The following is a 17,940-nucleotide window of genomic DNA, read 5'->3' as shown; positions in this document are numbered from 1 at the left end:
TACATTATGCTGCTTCTCAATGCTTTGAAAAAATTGCTTGGATTATAGATATCATATATAATAGAGTTGATATTTAAGATTTATATGTAATTCTTCATAAAAAGTTTTGAATCTCTGAAATGTTTATAAGTTTCCTAATACTTGTATATAGCTGTAAAAAAAAAGGCACAAAAAATTGTTCAACTTCACATTAAATAAATGGCACATAATAAAACAGGACTTGGGCATCCTAAATCTTTGCTTCCTTCTTTAGATAATTGCCCCAACTATGGTCAGTTTTATGGCCTATTTTCAATATGTTCCCCTCGTAGGGTCTTAAAACTTAAAGGTCATGCAATGATACTGATGAGTCCTACCCAGAGAGGAAGGTTTGCAAACAAGTCTGAGTGTTATTTCTGCTTACCCAGCTTCAGGAAACATTTCGTAACAATAACGACAACAAACGAACCAAAAGCAGTAAAAATTTGATGCAAAACTTTAAAAAACAAAATAGGTTGATGTTCATTCTTTATTGAGACAACTTAGTGGGGAATAAAGCAATAAAAAGAAAAATAGCATGAGTAGAAAAAAATAAAATGAGGGACATACAGCCTGAATTGAAAACAGAAAAACAGAGGGGCGCCTGGGTGGCTCAGTCGGTGAAGCCTGCCTTCGGCTCAGGTCAGGATCCCAGGGTCCTGGGATCGAGCCCCAAGTAGGGCTCCTTGCTCGGCAGGGAGCCTGCTTCTCCCTCCGCTCCTCCTCCTCCTTCTCCTCCCCGCCTGCCTGCCTGCCTGCTGCGCCCCCTGCTTGTGCTCCCTCTCTCTGTGTCAAATAAGTAAATAAAAATATTTAAAGAAAGAAAGAAAGAAAGAAAGAAAGAAAACAGAAAATGAGGGGAAGGAGTACATAAAATATACCAAAAAAGAGTACTTTTTTAGTCTACTAAAATGCAACCATTTGAGAGGTTCTTATACAATTATGATCCAAATCTAAAAGTCAGATTGAATCCTTGTGTCGTTTTAAACAATAGTACATCAAGATAAACTAAACCCCTCATGATATATTTATCATAAGCAGAAGACTTTGACTCAAGATATAAACAACTACAAAGGTACAAATTATTATAGAAACATTTTGTGAATTTAATGCGTAAAAGGCACTGAGGCTTACCACTTCACGTTGTGACCGACCACATCTGTTTGTCTAGCTTGTAACCCCTTCTCAGCCAAGTGACAGTGCGTATGTCCACTACAAATCTCTTCTCCGCAAACTCAGCCTATCGAAAACCAAAGTAATTTTCCATCAGATCCTCCATCTGTCTTCAGATGGAGGATCCTCTGACTTATAACTGCGTGTGGGCCATCTGTGCGTGCCTCTGGCTCGGGAACAGGTTGGCACACGACACTTTGTTGACTGATTACTCTGCGGCTGACCCATACTCTCATTCCTTTAATCCCTTTCTTGGACCCCATTTCAACCCAAAATCTGAGAAAGGACCAGCTTGCAAATAACATTCAGTATTTACTGAATGAAAGATGACCTTAGAGAGAGCAGAGGACAACGGAAGGGAAGCTGCATTTTAAAGGTGAGGCAAGAATGAAGAACATACGAAGCGGTATTTCTTGACCTGACTGAAACCTGCCATTGAGCACAGCTGTTTCTTTTAAGAATTTAGCAAGGAAAAAGAGGAAACTCACATAATTGAAAGACTGGCAAGACTATGAGGAAAAAAATAGAGATTTGAGAATATTTGTGGGCAGAAAGGAAGGATCAGTTGCGGCAGAAATCTAAAGATAAATGTTCTTATTGCTTGCAACCTGTACCCTCAACTTTATCCTTCACATTGCTGCCAAAGTGGGGTGCAAACCTGGGTATCTGAGACATCAGTTTCCAGCTAAAATCCTTCAGACTCTGCCCCCACCCCTACAGGATGCGGTCAAAGACCCGGAGGAACACCAGATCGCCGTGGTCTGATCGGTGACTTGGCTCTGGACACCAGAGGCAGGACCAGGCCACTCATCCGGCAAGCACCCAAGAACTTGATGACACTAGGGATCTCTAAGCTCTGCCCCTGGAAGTTTGGATTCAGTATCCCGGGCAGAGCCAGGCAGAGCCCCTCGGGAGATCTGATGACTGGCCAAGTTGGAGAACCACATGAGTCGAACAGGGTAGATTTAAGACCAGGCTTTGCAGCCAGAAAGAACCCAAACGAAATCCCTGCTCTAATGTTTATAGGCTAAGTGGCCCCTAAGAATCCAAGTTATTCTTCTTCTCTACAGTGGGAATCATACCTTATCACAGAATACTTAGAATGCGTATGTAAACACTCCATAAATGTTAACTGTTAAGAACTATTTAACACCTAACGGCTCATGCCGTCCACCTCCTCTTCAGTCCCTCCTTTGTTCCTGCTCCTGTCTCTGCCTGGTACTCTTCGCTCGTGTCTTCCCTGCTGACCTTAAACCTTGAAGATACTGCTCCTGCAGCCTCCCTTCCCTGCCTCCCGCCCCCAAACTTCCCTCTTTCATTCCCTAGGCTGAGTCAACCACCCCTCCTCTGGGATCCTTGAGCCCTGTGCTTGCTTCTCGTTGTTCATGCAATAATATTTATTGAGCACCAACTAGGTACCAGATGCTGAAGACACAGCAGAGAACAAAGGGATGTTAACACTCTAATGGATAACCAGAAAGTAAACGACTTACACAAATAATTCTGATTATGAGCAAATAATTGCACTGCAACCAACTCTTTGTGTCTATTTTTCCCTATTAAATACTAACTCCTTCAAAACTGCATCAAATACATCTTTATATCTCTAGCATTCAAAGATTTCTGGCATAGATATTATTTAGTAATCTTAACAAAGAGACGGGGGGCATGTGGATGGCTCAATCAGTGGAGCGTATGACTCTTGATCTCGGGGTCATGGGTTTGAGCCCTATTTTGGGTGTAGAGATTACTTTAAAGAAAATTTTTTTAAAAAGAGAGAGAGGAAAGAAAGTCTTAATTACTGAAGAAAAGTCCTGGAGAAGACAAGCGTGAATGAGATCATGAATACAAATGAGAAAATTAGCCTTGAACAAGAGCAGGAACAGCCAGCTCTTTTACTAAAATAAAAAGGACAGCAGGAAAGGAGAGTGTGGAGGATATGTTTTAAAGGTAGAAGCAACAAGTTGAGGGGTCTGGGCCGTACGGCTACCATTTTTGAAATACAATGTAAGATCATCTACTGAGAATAAGGAGGCGGACATTGGAACAGACAGCTTTAAGCAGACAGCACCCCCCGACCCTGTCCCCAAGCCAGCAGGGGCTAAAGGAGACAACCATGGGTGTCTTCGCTTCCTCTTTTTCCTCCTCCTCTTCCCTTTCCTCCATTCCCCCCCACACACTCCTCTTCTTTTCCTTCCTCTCCTTTTCATTCTTCACTTCTGTGGCACTCAGGATCCAAATATTTTTCCTGTTTGGGTGGACTCTGCTGGGTAGGTTAGCTGAATACAATGTCCTCTCACTAAGTAAGCTCAAGAGGCGAGATCTTCGCTCTCACAGTCTTCTGGTGCAACAGGCATGTGAACCAGGCTCAGCCAATCAGATGTTCTTGTGCACGATTTTGAATCTTAAGGAGGTAATATAAAAATGAGGGACAATTTTAATTACCTATGGGGCTGATGGAAGCAATAACAGCAAGAATTTAGTGGCAGTGGTCCGGGGCAGTGGTACCAGCAGTGGCATAGTAACTAGACTGCCCTTATAGCATTACTTTAGCTGTAGTACAGAATGCTGAACCTTCTTGGTTCTTGCCTGTTTTGTGAGCTCCTTGTTATTGTCTGGTAAGTTCTTTTCTTCTTACATTAGCTAGAATCAGTTTTGCTTGATAAACTGTGAGTGGGAAAGAAGGAGAAGGATCAAGGAAACTAGAGATCTTGGTAAGATTCATGTATTTTATTACTTTTTTAGGGGGGAGGGGCAAAGGGAGAGGGAGAAAAAGGATCTTCAGCAGGCTCCATGCCCAGTGCAGAGCCCAACATGGGCTTGATCTCATAAGCCTGAGATCATGACCTGAGCCAACATCAAGAGTCAAACACATAACCAACTGAGCCACCCAGGTGCCCCAACAGCAAGGATTTTATATGTAAGGAAGCAGAGCACCCCTGAAATCTAGGAGATCATAGCCAATTGATGGAAAGGAAGAGCAAAGATTTCAAAGTGGCTCATAAGATTTAGCCAGGAGAGTAGGATCTTGAAAAGGAGTGGGATTTCAGGTCATTGAGGTTGAAAAGAACAAGGAATTATGAAACTAGTGTGTTGGATGAGTGGTCTAGCTGGTCACTGAACCCACCCAGAATGATGGTGGAATTTGGGATGAAGAGAAAACTGCTCAGGAAGTACCAAAAGCTTTGCTCAACAAAGAGCAAGTTAGAGGGAGATGACAAATGACAGTGACAAAGAGAGGTGGGTAAGATGGGGTAAATTTCAAAGGAAAAGAATTTTTATATAAGAATGAAAGAGCAGGGGTGTCTGGGTGGCTCGGTTGGTTAAGTGTCAGACTCTTGGTCTCTGCTCAGGTCATGATCTCAGGCTCATGAGATTGAGTCCTGCTTTGGGCTCTGAACTAGGTGTGAAATTTGCTTGAGATTCTCTCTCTCTCTCTTTCCGTCTGCCCCTCTCTTGGCTTGTGCTATCTAAAAAATAATTAAAAAAAAAAACACAAAAAAACAAAAAAAAATCCAAAAATAAAATAAAATTAAGTAAATAGATAGATAGATAGATAGATAGATAGGCGAGCAGTAATTTGAAAGTAGAACTGGGCTGATTCAACTTATTACATGAAGACAAAAAGACATGGGAAAATGAACAGCCCTTACTCAAGATGGCACCAAAAGAAGTGGTGTTCCAGAAGAAATGCCAGGGTTAAATAAGAAAAAGAAATGAGGGGAATGTTCTAGAAAGAGTATTTGTAAAGAAGTTTGTTCAAATTAGACTAAATCTGAAGTTCCAAAGGACTCCATGGAAAGTGACGAGAAGAACATCGGGAGAAGGATGGGACAGGCCAGCTAAAGTAGTTCAGAGCCACATGGAGAAGGAACTACAAGAAAATATAATTGGCCAAAGACATCCCCATATGAAAGAGAAGTCACATAGCTACAGCTGAACATAAGTATCCTGAAGAAAATTTATGCTTAAAAACAAAAACAATAATCCTATGAAATATTTATCCACTCTCTTACCCAAGGGCCCGGGCTCCCAAGTCATTTATTCCCCACAAACTTAGGTTAAAATCTATGTTCTCTGGTGAGTTCTCCAATAAGCTATTTGATCTCTTTAAGCTTCAACTGGAGGTAGCAGCTCCTTTCAGGGGCGTATATACAAGGTGAACAGCACATGATAGTCTCACACGATGCTTGGAACCTGTAGGCACTGATAAGTAGTTGCTGGACTACGGAATTCCTAAAGGCAGGAGGAAGAGGGCAAACAAACTTTCCCATTATACTGGGGCTCATCATGTGACAATAGAAAATGGCAGATGTAATGGTACATCACTTTTGATGTTAGGCTCTTGTCTTACTGTCTACCTCTCTCTCTCTGTTCCCCTCTATCTCTATCTCTAATAATTAAATATCTATCTCTAATAACTAATAGATAACAGTAATAGTACAGAATTTGGGTATCTGCAAGTGAGATGCTACCAAAACAAACCCTAATAATTCAGGAGACGCTTTGGAGTCAGGTAGTGCTGGCCTTTGAGTAGGATGTTAGAGCTTAAAGGCAAGTGAGAAAAATCACAGTGGCAACTACAAAGGGGGAGCGTTTTTATGAATTGCAGAAAAAATTCTTATTACCATGGAGAGTAGAAAACACACCCAATGAACCTAGTGGTCTAGGAATCTCTAGGAAAAGTATTGAAGGTGCTCCCTGGTCCTTTTTGGCTGCCTGTAATAAAATGCAAGAGGAGGAAGATAACCCAAAGGAAAACCTGTTAAATAAAAAGGAGCCAGGAATTGCTAGTTGTGAAAATTCCCTGCCTCTCCAGATGGCAATAGATGCTAAGATAAGAAATGGCTTCTGGGCAAAGATCGAATTTGGGGTGATGCCAGGAAAACACAGTCTAAACATGAAACAGAGTATTTGGTTATAAAATCCTTTGTTAAGACCTCAGAAAGATCAAACATAGTGTCTCGGGGCACCAAGCAAAATGGAAAAAAAAATTTTTTTTCAAGAGTTTGAAGGCGTATCCCACAGATCGTTTTGATCAAGCAGTAGGGTTTCATGCTTCTGTGTGAGCAAAGGCCCAATGGAGAGAATGGCTTGTCTCAAATAAAGTTGGGTATGGGTTTTTGTCTAAAGGACAAGATTCACAGGAGACCCAAGAAGATTCTAAGATTATTATATTTCTAGAGACAGCTCCAGCTTGGACCGACAGAGGATACACAGTACAAAATGAAAAAAAAAAAAAAAAAGTCTTTGGACTCCCCAAAATTCTATCAGCAGGAAACAGGTTTAGAAAAGTGGTCAGCTGAAAACATATACTAATTCTCATAAAGCACAGAGAGGGTAGACAGAACCCAGGCAGTAGAGCTAAAAGCCATCTAGAATCATTTGTGAACAGTAGAATGAAGTCCTGATCAAGACCCTTCCAACATTTGCCCAGTTGGCTTTTATGCACCAGTAACTCCTGTGTGCCTCCTATTCCCCCCACCCTCCACTTTTCTGGTAGAATTGTCTATGGAGGTTATCCCTCACCTACACTGCCATTGCACATTGGGTGGGAAGTAGCAAGTAACTTCTCTCTCTGGTTGACAGGTCTACTGCTCGAGAGAAGACATCAAGAGACAATACTTAAGTAGCTGCAGCCAAGGAACCTCATCCACACCAAGACTCAATTTAGACATGACATTCTGGACTTCTATCTCGTACTGTAATGGGATGAGTCTTTGGTGGGCCTTGATAGTCGGTAGGTGTACTCTGCATGTGGGAGGGAAGTGGATCATTGGGAGCCCGAGGGAAGACCGTGCTAGCTAGCCTCCTAGATGGTTCCCAATGACTCCGACCTCTTGGTATTCACTCTACTGCACAGTCACCTTCAATATTATATCAGTGTTAGTTTATGTCACCAATAAAATATGGCAAAAATAATGGTATGTCACTTCTGAAATTAGGTTATACAAAATATTGTGGCTTCTGTCTTGACCTGTATCCAGCTTTGTGTCTCTCAGCTGACTCTCTCTGCCAGATACCAGGTTGCAAGGGCATTTAAATGGCCTGTGGAGAGTCCCATGTATCAAGAAATTGAGGCCTCTGGCCAACAACCATTAAGGAACTGAGGCCTCCTGCCAACAGCCATGTCAGTGAGCCCCAGACTTGTAAGAAAATCTGAGCCAGAATCACCCACTAAAGCTACATCTGGAAACTGTGTGAAATGGTAAGTGTTTGGTGGCTTAAGCTTCTGGTTTGGGGGTAATTGGTTGCATGGTAACCATTAACTAATTCAAGGACTGTGTCAAACTCATTCCTTGATTTCTGTAATCCTAGTTGTTTAACAAATTTTGCTAAATCAGGTTAGTTTTCCTTTTCTTTTCCTCTCTCATCTGCCTTTGTCACTTTCTCAAAATTATAAAGAATTCAAGGTTTGAAAAATTATTTTAGAAGTAGTATTTAAAAACATCTCCTTGCTAAACAAAGGCTTCATTGTGTTCTACTGTGGCTGTTGTCTACACTTTTATGGAAATGTGGTCCAAGAGAGCTCCAAAGTGAGCTGGGTAGGTTTCTGTCTTGTAATAGTTTGCTATTTTACTGTAAACAGCTTTTATAAATTACAGAAAGGTTTTCCTCGGTGAAAAAATTTTCAAGCCTAAAAAAAGTGTACAATCACAGACATGTCTATAAAAAGATGTCTGTCAACTACATTCTATGGTTTAGGAGAGAGCTTATTACAGTTTTCGGTTCCCCATCAGCTTTTCCTACCTCTGTTTTTTCTATGGTTTTTGAAACACACAGTCACAAGATGTGAATGGCCTTCTATGAAAACTAACCGATTTTTAACAATGTTCGTAACTTTCTTTACATTCTGCACCATGAAATCCAGGAGGGGGAAAAAACTCTTTCTTTTCTATAAACTACATGAAAATGACTTGAAAAACACCGAATGTGAAGAAGAAACACAGTTTCCTTATGGATTTCTGTTTACTGATTTTAAATCAATGTTAAAACGTTTACATAATTTTCCAGAAACTTGGAACATTAAGTTTAAGCAGCAGATAATAGGATAATGCTGACCAAACTGGCCCTGCCTCTTACTAGTCTATTTTGAGAACAATACCTCACAGAGTTGTTGTGAAGATAAATGTAATGATGCACATAGAAGGATTACCATTAAAAAAAAGGAACCAATCATAAAGTTGGTTCACAGTCAACAAGCTCTCAATAGATGCAACCAGAATGATTACCAGGAAGACTAATACTAAAAAGAGATCATCCATTAAAAATTATTTTATTAACTCAACAAGAAGGAAACTAACAACCCAAGGTTAAAAATGGGCATTCTCAGGGTACCTGGGTGGCTCAGTCAGTTAGGTATCTGACGCTTGATTTTGACTCAGATCATGATCTTGGAATCCTGGGGACAAGCCCCGCATGGGGCTCCATGTACAGCAGGGGGTCTGCTTGAGGATTTCTCACTCTCTCCCTCTGTCTCTCAGCCCACTCTCTCTCTCGCTCACTTTCTCGCTAATAAATCAATCTTTGGGGGAAAAATAGGTATTCTCACCACACGTGCACACACACATATGTTAAGGGGTAATGGTGTTCACTGACTAGATGAGAAATATCCTTTCACAATGCATACATATATCAAATCATCTCAATGTACACTTTAAATATCTTATCATTTTATTTGTCAACTATGCCTCACTAAAGCTGGGGTGGGGGAATGGGCAAAAGTTCTGAACAGAACCTCACCAGAGGAGATATACAGATGACAAATCAACATATGAAAAGATGCTCAACATCATATGTCATTCAAGAACTGAAAATTAGGGGCGCCTGGGTGGCTTGGTCGTTAAGCATCTGCTTTTGGCTCAGGTCATGGTCCCGGGGTCCTGGGATCAAGCCCCACATCAGCCTCCCAGCTCAGCGGGGTACCTGCTTCTCCCTCTCCCCCTCCCCCTGCTTGTCTTCCCTCTCTCGCTGTGTCTCTCTCTGTCAAATAAATAAATAAAATCTTAAATTAAAAAAAGGAACTGAAAATTAAAACAACAATGAGATACCACTACTCACCTATTAGAAGAGCTAAAATTCAAAAAACTAGTAAAACCAAATGCTGGCAAAGATGTGAAGCAACAGGAAATCTCATCATTGCCTGTGAGAATGCAAAATGGTGTGGCCACTTTGCAAGACAATTTGGCAGTTTCTTACAATGGTTGACATAGTCTTAACATACATGACCTATCAGTCACACTCCTTGATATTTACCCACTTGAGTTGAAAACTTTGGTCCTCACAAAACCTACACTTGACTGCTTTAGAAGTTTTACATATAATTGCCAAAACTTGGAAAGAACTAAGATATCTGTCAATAGGTGAATAGATAAACCGTGACCCATCCATGCATTATAATATTACTCAGGGATTAAAAAAGATCTATCAAGCCCTGAAAAGACATGTTGAAACACTACATATTGGTAGTAGCCAGTCTGAAAAGGCTATGTACTGTATAATTCCAATAATGTGACATTCTGGAAAATCAACATTATGGAGGCAGGAAAAAGATGAGTCGCTGTCAAGGATGTGAAGCAGAAGATAACAGAATATATGATGGAATTTTTTAGGGTGATGAAACTATTCTATATTCTACTACCCTAATAGATATATGATATTGCATTTGTTAGAACCCACAGAACAAAGAGTGAACCTTAAGGTATGCCAATTAAAATGAAAATCATTTAGGAGGTCAAGCAGTCCCAAGTCCCAAGAAAATACCTGTATGACAAAATGTATGAAACAATCTCACTGAAGGAAAAGGCGGAGGGAAACGCTGACCTAAGTAACGTTGGAAATGAGCGGGATATGTAAGACTAAAGGCAAAAGGAACTGTGCATAAGCACTGTGTTCTAGTTAATAATGCTGTTTCCCACAGGGGTATGAGTTAACAATTTTGACCCTGCATAGGTACTGGAACTGAACAATAAAGTAAATGTTAGGTGTGTGGTGGGAGCCACGTTTCTCACTGCCAGAGTGGAAATTTAATGCTAAGCAATGGTAGGTTGGAATGATCCATGTCATCGTGGATTGGAGCTGGAGATATCATTATGAACTCACGTTCAGCTAAATGTTGATACTGATGACTACAGAGATAAATCTTTATAGATGTATGTATAGGCATAGGTTAGTGGGAACACGTATTTTATTGATCGGTCAGCAGAGAGCACCTAGAAGCTGTAACATTCCTGTAGCAGTGAGCAAGCCTAGTAACCACATGTTGGTTTCTAGTACCATTCTCCAAAAAAAAAAAAAAAGGAACTAGGCTCTTTGAGAAATGGCTGGTCCTAGGACTAGGGCAAAAAATAAAAAGGATGAGCCCAGAGTATCTTGTTGCCAGAAAATAAGAAAATACTTAAAAAAAAAAAAAAAAAAAAAGAAAGAAAGAAAGAAAGAAAAAGAAAGACAAACAATTCAGGGGTGCCTTCGTGGCTCAGCCAGTTCAGCTCCTGACTCTCGATTTCAGCTCAGGTCATGATCTCAGGCTCCTGGGATCAAGCCCCACATGGGGATCTGAGCTCAGTGGAGAGTCTGCTTGAGATATTCCCTCTCACTCTCACTCTGCCCCTTTATCCACTGGCCATCTCTCTCAAATACATAAATAAATCTTTTTTTAAAAATTACATTGATGGTACTATATCAAAAGGACAGAGGAGCCAACTGAAAGAGCTCCCAATAGCCAAAACTGAGACAGTCTGAGCAACAGAACAAAGTAGTACTGGATTATAACCCATAGTATAAAATAAATACCCATGAGTCTATACTGACATATATAGATGATCACGTAAGCAAATAAATGGAAGAGACAAATCTCTTGCACAGATTGATTCCAAATAATTTATTTAAATTCTCTACCCTCAAGGAGGCAGAGCATAACTCCCTACTCCTTCAGTATGAGCTTTGCATGGTGACTTCCTTCCAAAGGCTATAGTATGGGAAGGAGGGAAAAGAGTATCTTTACAGTGGAAAAACATGACAAACACTTACCTCAGCCAAATGATCCACGTAAACATCAACAGTGGCATAAACTGAGAGTCTGTACCTAGATGTAATGTTAGGGGAAATGGCACTTTACCTCTGTGATCTTCGTCCCCAAATCCCATAAACCTGATTTAGTCATTAGAAAAAACATTAAACAAATTCCCATAGAGGGACATTCTAAAGGACCGCTAATCCTCAAAACTGTCAAAATGGTAATCAAAAACAAGAAGAGTCTAAGAAACTGCCAAGAGAAGCCTAGGGAGACAACTAACTGTATCATAGTATCCCAAATGGTATCTTGGAACAGGAAAAGGACATTAAGTAAAAATAAAGGAAACTTGAATAAAGTACAGGCCTTTAAAAAGAGATTTTATTCATTTATTTGTCAGAGAGAGTGAGAGCGAGAGAGAGAGAGCACAAGCAGGGGGAACAGAGGGCAGAGGGAGAAGCTAGTTCCCCACTCAGCAAGGAGCCCAATGTGGGACTTGATCCCAGCACCCTGGGATCATGACCTGAGCTGAAGGCAGATGCTTAACGACTAAGCCACCCAGGTGTCCATGGTAAGAAAAATATTGAAGGTGACTACGATAACACATAACATTTGTTGAGCACTGTTCTCAACAACAGTGCTCCTCATTTGTCAGGCACTGTTTTATTTGTTTTTGTTTTGTTTTGTTTTAAGTAATCTCTGTGCCCAGTGTGGGGCTCAAACTCACGACCCCAAGATCAAGAGTCACACGTTCCACCAACTGAGCCAGCCAGGTGCCCCTGTTTTTTTTTTGTTTTTTGGTTTTTGGTTTTTTTTTTTTTTTTTTTTTTTTTTTACTAGGAATTAGCTGGATTCAGAAGAGTGCAAGCAGGTAAAACTACTTTACTTGGCTTAACGGACTGAGACACCCGGGCACCCTACAGTATAGGCTTTAGTTAATCTTAAAAAAACAAAAACAAAAACAAACAAACTTTGTTAACACCTTACTTTTAACAAATTTGGGCACTGTTTCCAAATTGCAGCACAGTGTGGTTAAGATCATACACTCTAGAGCCAGACTGGGCTTAAAGAACAGATCCACCACTTATTAGCACTGTAACCTTTTGAAAACATTACCTAACTGCTCAGCTATTCTGTTTTTCTCACCTGTAAAAAAAACAGTATCTCATTTATTTATTTGTATATTTATCTCACAAGTTTATTTTGAAAGGTACTATCGGAACTCTAGTAATATTCAATCAAAGTTACCCATCATAATTTCTAAGTTTTTCTAATTTGGAAAAGTTGCTCAGTATCTCAGGAAAAGTAAGGTATACAGATTTGACTGAGAGAAACTAAGTTTTCTTTTTTTTTTTTTAATTTAAATTCAATTAGCCCACATACAGTACATCATTAGTTTCAGAAATAGTGTTCAATAATTCAGCAGTCACATATAACAGTGATGCTTATCGCATCACATGCCCTCCTTAATGCCCATCACTCAGTACCCCATCTCCCCACCCACCTCCCCTTCTGCAAGGGAAGTTTGAGTCACACAGTCAAGAGACTCCTATGGTTTTTCTCCCTAATTTCTTCCTTCAGCTTTTGCTCCCTTCCCCTATAATCCTCTGCACTATTTCTTATATTCCACATGAGTGAAACTCTATAATTATCTTTTTCTTTTTTTTTTTTTTTTTTTTTTAAAGATTTTATTTATTTATTTGACAGAGAGAGACCACAAGTAGGCAGAGAGGCAGGCAGAGAGAGAGAGAGGAGGAAGCAGGCTCCCTGCTGAGCAGAGAGCCCGATGTGGGACTCGATCCCAGGACCCTGAGATCATGACCTGAACCGAAGGCAGCGGCTTAACCCACTGAGCCACCCAGGCGCCCCTATAATTATCTTTTTCTGACTGACTTATTTCACCTAGCATAATATCCTCCAGTTTCATCCACATTGATGTAAATGGTAGGTATTCATCCTTTCTGATGACTGAGTAATATTCCGTTGTCTATATGAACCACATCTTCTTTATCCATTCATCTGCTGAAGGACATCTCAGCTCTTTCCACAGTCTGGCTATTGTGGACATTGCTGCTATGAATATTGGAGTGCAGTTGCCCCTTCTTTCTGAACATCGGTACCTTTGGAATAAATACCCAGTAGTGCAATTGCTGGGTCATAGGGTAGCTCTATTTTTAACTTCTTGAGGAAAATCCATACTGTTTTCCAGAGTGGCTGCACTAGCTTGCATACCCACCAGCAGTGGAAGAAGGTTCCCCTTTCTCCACTTCCATGGAAAATTTGTTGCTTTTGTCTTGTTAACTTTAGCCATTCTAACTGGTGTAAAGTGATATCTCATTGTGGTTTGATTTGTATTTCCCTGATGCCAAGTGATACGGAGCATTTTTTCATGTGTCTGTTGGACATTTGTAGGTCTTCTTTGGAGAAATGTCTGTTCATGTCTTCTGCCCATTTCTTGACTGGATTATGATTTTTGGGTGTTGAGTTTGTTAAGTTCCTTACAGATCTTAGACAGCAGCCCTTTATCTGATGTCATCTGCAAATATCTTCTCCCATTCCATAGGTTGCCTTTTAGTTTTGTTGACTGTTTCCTTTGCTGTGCAGAAGCTTTTTATCTTGATGAAGTCCCAATAGTTCATTTTTTCTTTTGTTTCTCTTGTCTTTGGAGACATACGTAGCAAGAAGATGCTGTAGCCAAGGTTGAAGAGGTTATTACCTGCCTGTGTTCTCCTCTATGATTTTGATGGATTCCCATCTCACATTTAGGTCTTTCATCCATTTTAAATTTATCTTTGTGTATGGTATAAGGAAATGGTCGTTTCATTTTTCTACATTTGACTGTCCAATTTTCCCAGTACCATTTACTGAAGGAATTGTCTTTTTTCCATTGAATATTCTTTCCTGCTTTGTTGAAGATTAGTTGACCATAGAGTTGAGGGTCCATATCTGGGCTCTCTATTCTGTTCCATTGATCTGTGTGTTTTTGTGCCAGTACCATGCTGTCTTGATGATCACAGTTTGGTAATAATATAGGCATTGTGGTGCCCTCAGCTTTGGTTTTCTTTTTCAACATTCCCTTGGCTATTCGGAGTCTTTTCTGGTTCCACACAAATTTTAGTATTGTTTGTTCCAGCTCTGTGAAAGATATCAATGGTATTTTGATAGAAATTGCATTGAAAGTGTAGATTGCTCTGGGTAGCACAGACATTTTAACAATGTTTATTCTTGGGGCCTTGGTTAAGCATCTGCCTTCAGCTCAAGTCATGATCCCAGGGTCCTGGGATTGAGTCCCATAATTGGGATCCCTGATCAGTGGACAGTCTCCTTCTGCCTTTCCCTCTGCCCCTCCCCCAGCTCATGTTCACTCACTCTTACTCTCCAAATAAATGAATAAAATATTTTTTTAAAAAATGTTTATTCTTCCAATCCATGAGCATGGAATGTTTTTCCATCTCATTGTGTCTTCTTCGATTTCCTTCATAAGTGTTCTGTAGTTTTTAGAGTACAAATCCTTTACCTCTTTGGTTAGGTTTATTCCTAGGTATCTTATGAGTTATGGTATAATTGTAAATAGGACTGATTCCTTAACTGAGAGAAACTAAGCTTTCTATTATTCATTCACATGAAACATATATAGAAAGAGAAAACTGGCAAAATATTTAATTTCACACAGAATTATTATTAGTTTCCATGAAATCATAAACCATATTGGAACCTGTTGATATTTCACTAAAATACTATATATTATTATAGCAGTTACTATATAACACTATATATATTTTAATACTGTATTATTGTTTTGGGTGAAATAAATCATCTTTCTTCAAATAGTAAATAAAAGTGTATATTTTAGACTCCTTTAAAAATATGTTCTTTACAAGGGTGCCTAGATGGTTCAGTGGGTTAAGCCTCTGCCTTCGGCCCAGGTCATGATCTCAGGATCCTGCGATCAAGCCCCACATCGGGCTCTCTGCTCAGCGGGGAGCCTGCTTCTCCCTCTCTCTCTGCCTGACTCTTTGCTTACTTTTGATCTCTCTCTCTCTCTCTGTCAAATAAATAAACAAATAAATAAATGAATAAAATCTTTAAAAAAACGCTCTTTACATTTTTTAGTTGTTCCTACTCCATTAGGTCACACAAACACACAGAACACTTGTTTACTATAAAAAATGTAACTAAATTAATAAATATATCAATATAATATAAAATGCAATTTATTTGGTGAAATTCCAGTTAGAGGCAAGTTACATCATTACATAGCAATTCCTTTTTCTCCTTAATCCCATATTAGGTGCTCCCAACAAAAAGAAATGAAAGGCATCCAAATTGGTGAGGAAGAAGTAAAGCTGTCACTATTTGCAGATGACATAATCCTCTATATAAAGAAAACCCTAAAGACTCCACCAGAAAACTACTAGAACTCATAAATGAATTTAGTTGCAGGCTACAAGATCAATATGCAAAAATCTATTGCCTTTCTATACACTACCAAAGAAGCAACAGAAAGAGAAATTAAGAAAACCATCCCATTTACAATGCACCCAAACTAGTAAGATACCTAGGAATAAACCTAACCAAAGGGGTTTCACCTGTACTCTGAAAACTATAAAACACTGATGAAAAAAATTAAAGAGGACACAAAAAATGGAAAGATATTCCATGCCCATGTTTTAGAAGAACAAATACTGTTAAAGGGTCTACATATGCAAAACAGCCTACATATTTAATGCAATCCCTATCCAAATACCAACAGCATTTTTCACAAAACTAGAACAAACAGTCCTTAAATTTGTAGGGAACCACAAAAGACCCTCACATAACAAAAACAATCTTGGAAAAGAAAAACAAAACTGGAGGTTATCACAATCTGAGTTCTGAAGTTATTACAATGCTGACATTATCAAAATAGTATGGTATTGGCACAAAAACAGACACATAGATCAATGGAACAGAACAGAGAGTCCAGAAATAAAACCATAATTATATGGTCAATTAATCTTCAACACAGGAGGAAAGAATATTCAATGGGAAAAAGACAGTTTCTCCAACTAATGGTGTTGGGAAAACTGGACAGCAAGCAAAAGAATGAAACCGGACTACCTTCTTCCACCATACACAAAAATAAACTCAGAATGGATTAAGGACCTAAATGTAAACCATAAAACCTAGAAACCATAAAAATCCTAGAAGAGAACACTGGGAGTAATTTCTCTGGCATTGGCTGTAGCCACATTTTTCTAGCTATGCCTCCTGAGGCAAAAGAAACAAAAGCAAAAATAAACTATTGGGACTTCATCAAAATAAAAAGCTTCTGCACTGTGAAGGAAGCAATCAACAAAACGAAAAGACAACTTAGTGAATGGGAAAAGATATTTGCAAATGACATATCCGATAAACAGTATCCAAAATATATAAAGAACTGATACCACTCAACACCCCAAAAATAGAATCCAATTAAATATGGGCTGAACACATGAACAAATATTTCTCCAAAGAAGACTAACAGACCTATGAAAAGATGCTCAACATCATTCATCATCAGGGAAATGCAAATCAAAACCACAATGACCACATCTGTCAGAACAGCTAAAATTACAACACAAGAAACAACAGGTGTTGGCAAGGATGTGGAGCAAAAGGAACCCTTGCGTGCTGCTGGTGGGAATGCAGGCTCGTGCAGTCACTCTGGAAAACAGTATCAGTGCTCTTTAAAAAGTTAAAAATAGAGCTACCCTACAACACAGCAATCACACTACTGGGTATTTACCCAAATAATACAGAAACACTAATTCCAAGGGAGACATGCACCCCTATGTTTACGGCAGCATTGTTTATAATAGGCAAACTACAAAAGTAGCCCAAGTGTCCAACGATAAATGAATAAAGATGTGGGTGCGTGTGTATATACAATGGTGTGTATATATAATGGAACATTATTCTACCATTAAAAAGCATGAAATCTTGCTATTTGCAACAACATAGATGGAGCTAGAGAATGTGACGCTAAACAAAATAAGTCAGAAAGACAAATACCATGATTTCACTCACATGGAGCACAGGGTGATGTATGGAAGTGTTGAATCGCTATATTGTACACCTGAATCCAATACAACACTGTATATTAAGTATACTGGAATTAAAGTTTAAAAATTAATTTTAAAAAATTCCATATTAGATACTACCAAACCCAACAATTTGACATTATATTTGCCTTTTAGCAATGGGAACACGAAGGCTAAAAATTAGCTCTCATACCAAATTAAAATCAAACCATAAAAAGAGGGGGGCCTGGGTGGCTCGGTGGGTTAAGCCGCTGCCCTCAGCTCAGGTCATGATCTCAGGATCCTGCGATCGAGCCCCGCATCGGGCTCTCTGCTCAGCGGGGAGCCTGCTTCCCCCTCTCTCTCTCTCTCTGCTTGCCTCTCTGCCTGCTTGCCATCTCTCTCTGTCAAATAAATAAATAAAATCTTTAAGAAAAAAAAAAAACATAAAAAGAAAAAAAGTTACACTTAATTTCAAAAGAAGAAACTAATGATAATAAATACAGAAGGAGCTGTCATAACCAAAATAAAAGTCACATCACCTACGGTTATAGAGCAGAGCATTTTGTTTGTTTAAACAAAGTAGGGCTTGAACTCATGACCCCAAGATCAAGTGTCACACATTCTTACGACTGAGCCAGCCAGGCATCTCTCCAGAGTGGAATTTTAAACAAATAGTACAGCTTAGTTCTTTCC

At 39.4% G+C, this 17,940-nt stretch overlaps 1 protein-coding gene across 10 annotated transcripts in view; it reads right to left on the bottom strand.

The window, feature by feature from the left end:
• The window catches only part of EFCAB2 (EF-hand calcium binding domain 2), a 108,672-nt gene that overhangs the window by 77,781 nt on the left and 12,951 nt on the right, over positions 1-17,940 (bottom strand). For 6 of the 10 annotated variants that reach the window (XM_059145217.1, XM_059145218.1, XM_059145209.1 and 3 more), the window contains exon 2: positions 1,153-1,258. The exons of the other annotated variants lie outside the window; for them this stretch is intronic. The gene's annotated coding sequence lies outside the window, so the exon portion shown is untranslated. The remainder of the gene's footprint in view (positions 1-1,152; positions 1,259-17,940) is intronic. 10 annotated transcript variants of the gene reach the window in all.

Source organism: Mustela lutreola, chromosome 14, assembly GCF_030435805.1.
Source record: "Mustela lutreola isolate mMusLut2 chromosome 14, mMusLut2.pri, whole genome shotgun sequence".
Classification (NCBI taxonomy): Eukaryota; Metazoa; Chordata; class Mammalia; order Carnivora; family Mustelidae; genus Mustela; species Mustela lutreola.
The sequence above is the reverse complement of the archived record's forward strand: the minus strand, read 5'-3'. Positions and strand labels throughout refer to the sequence as shown.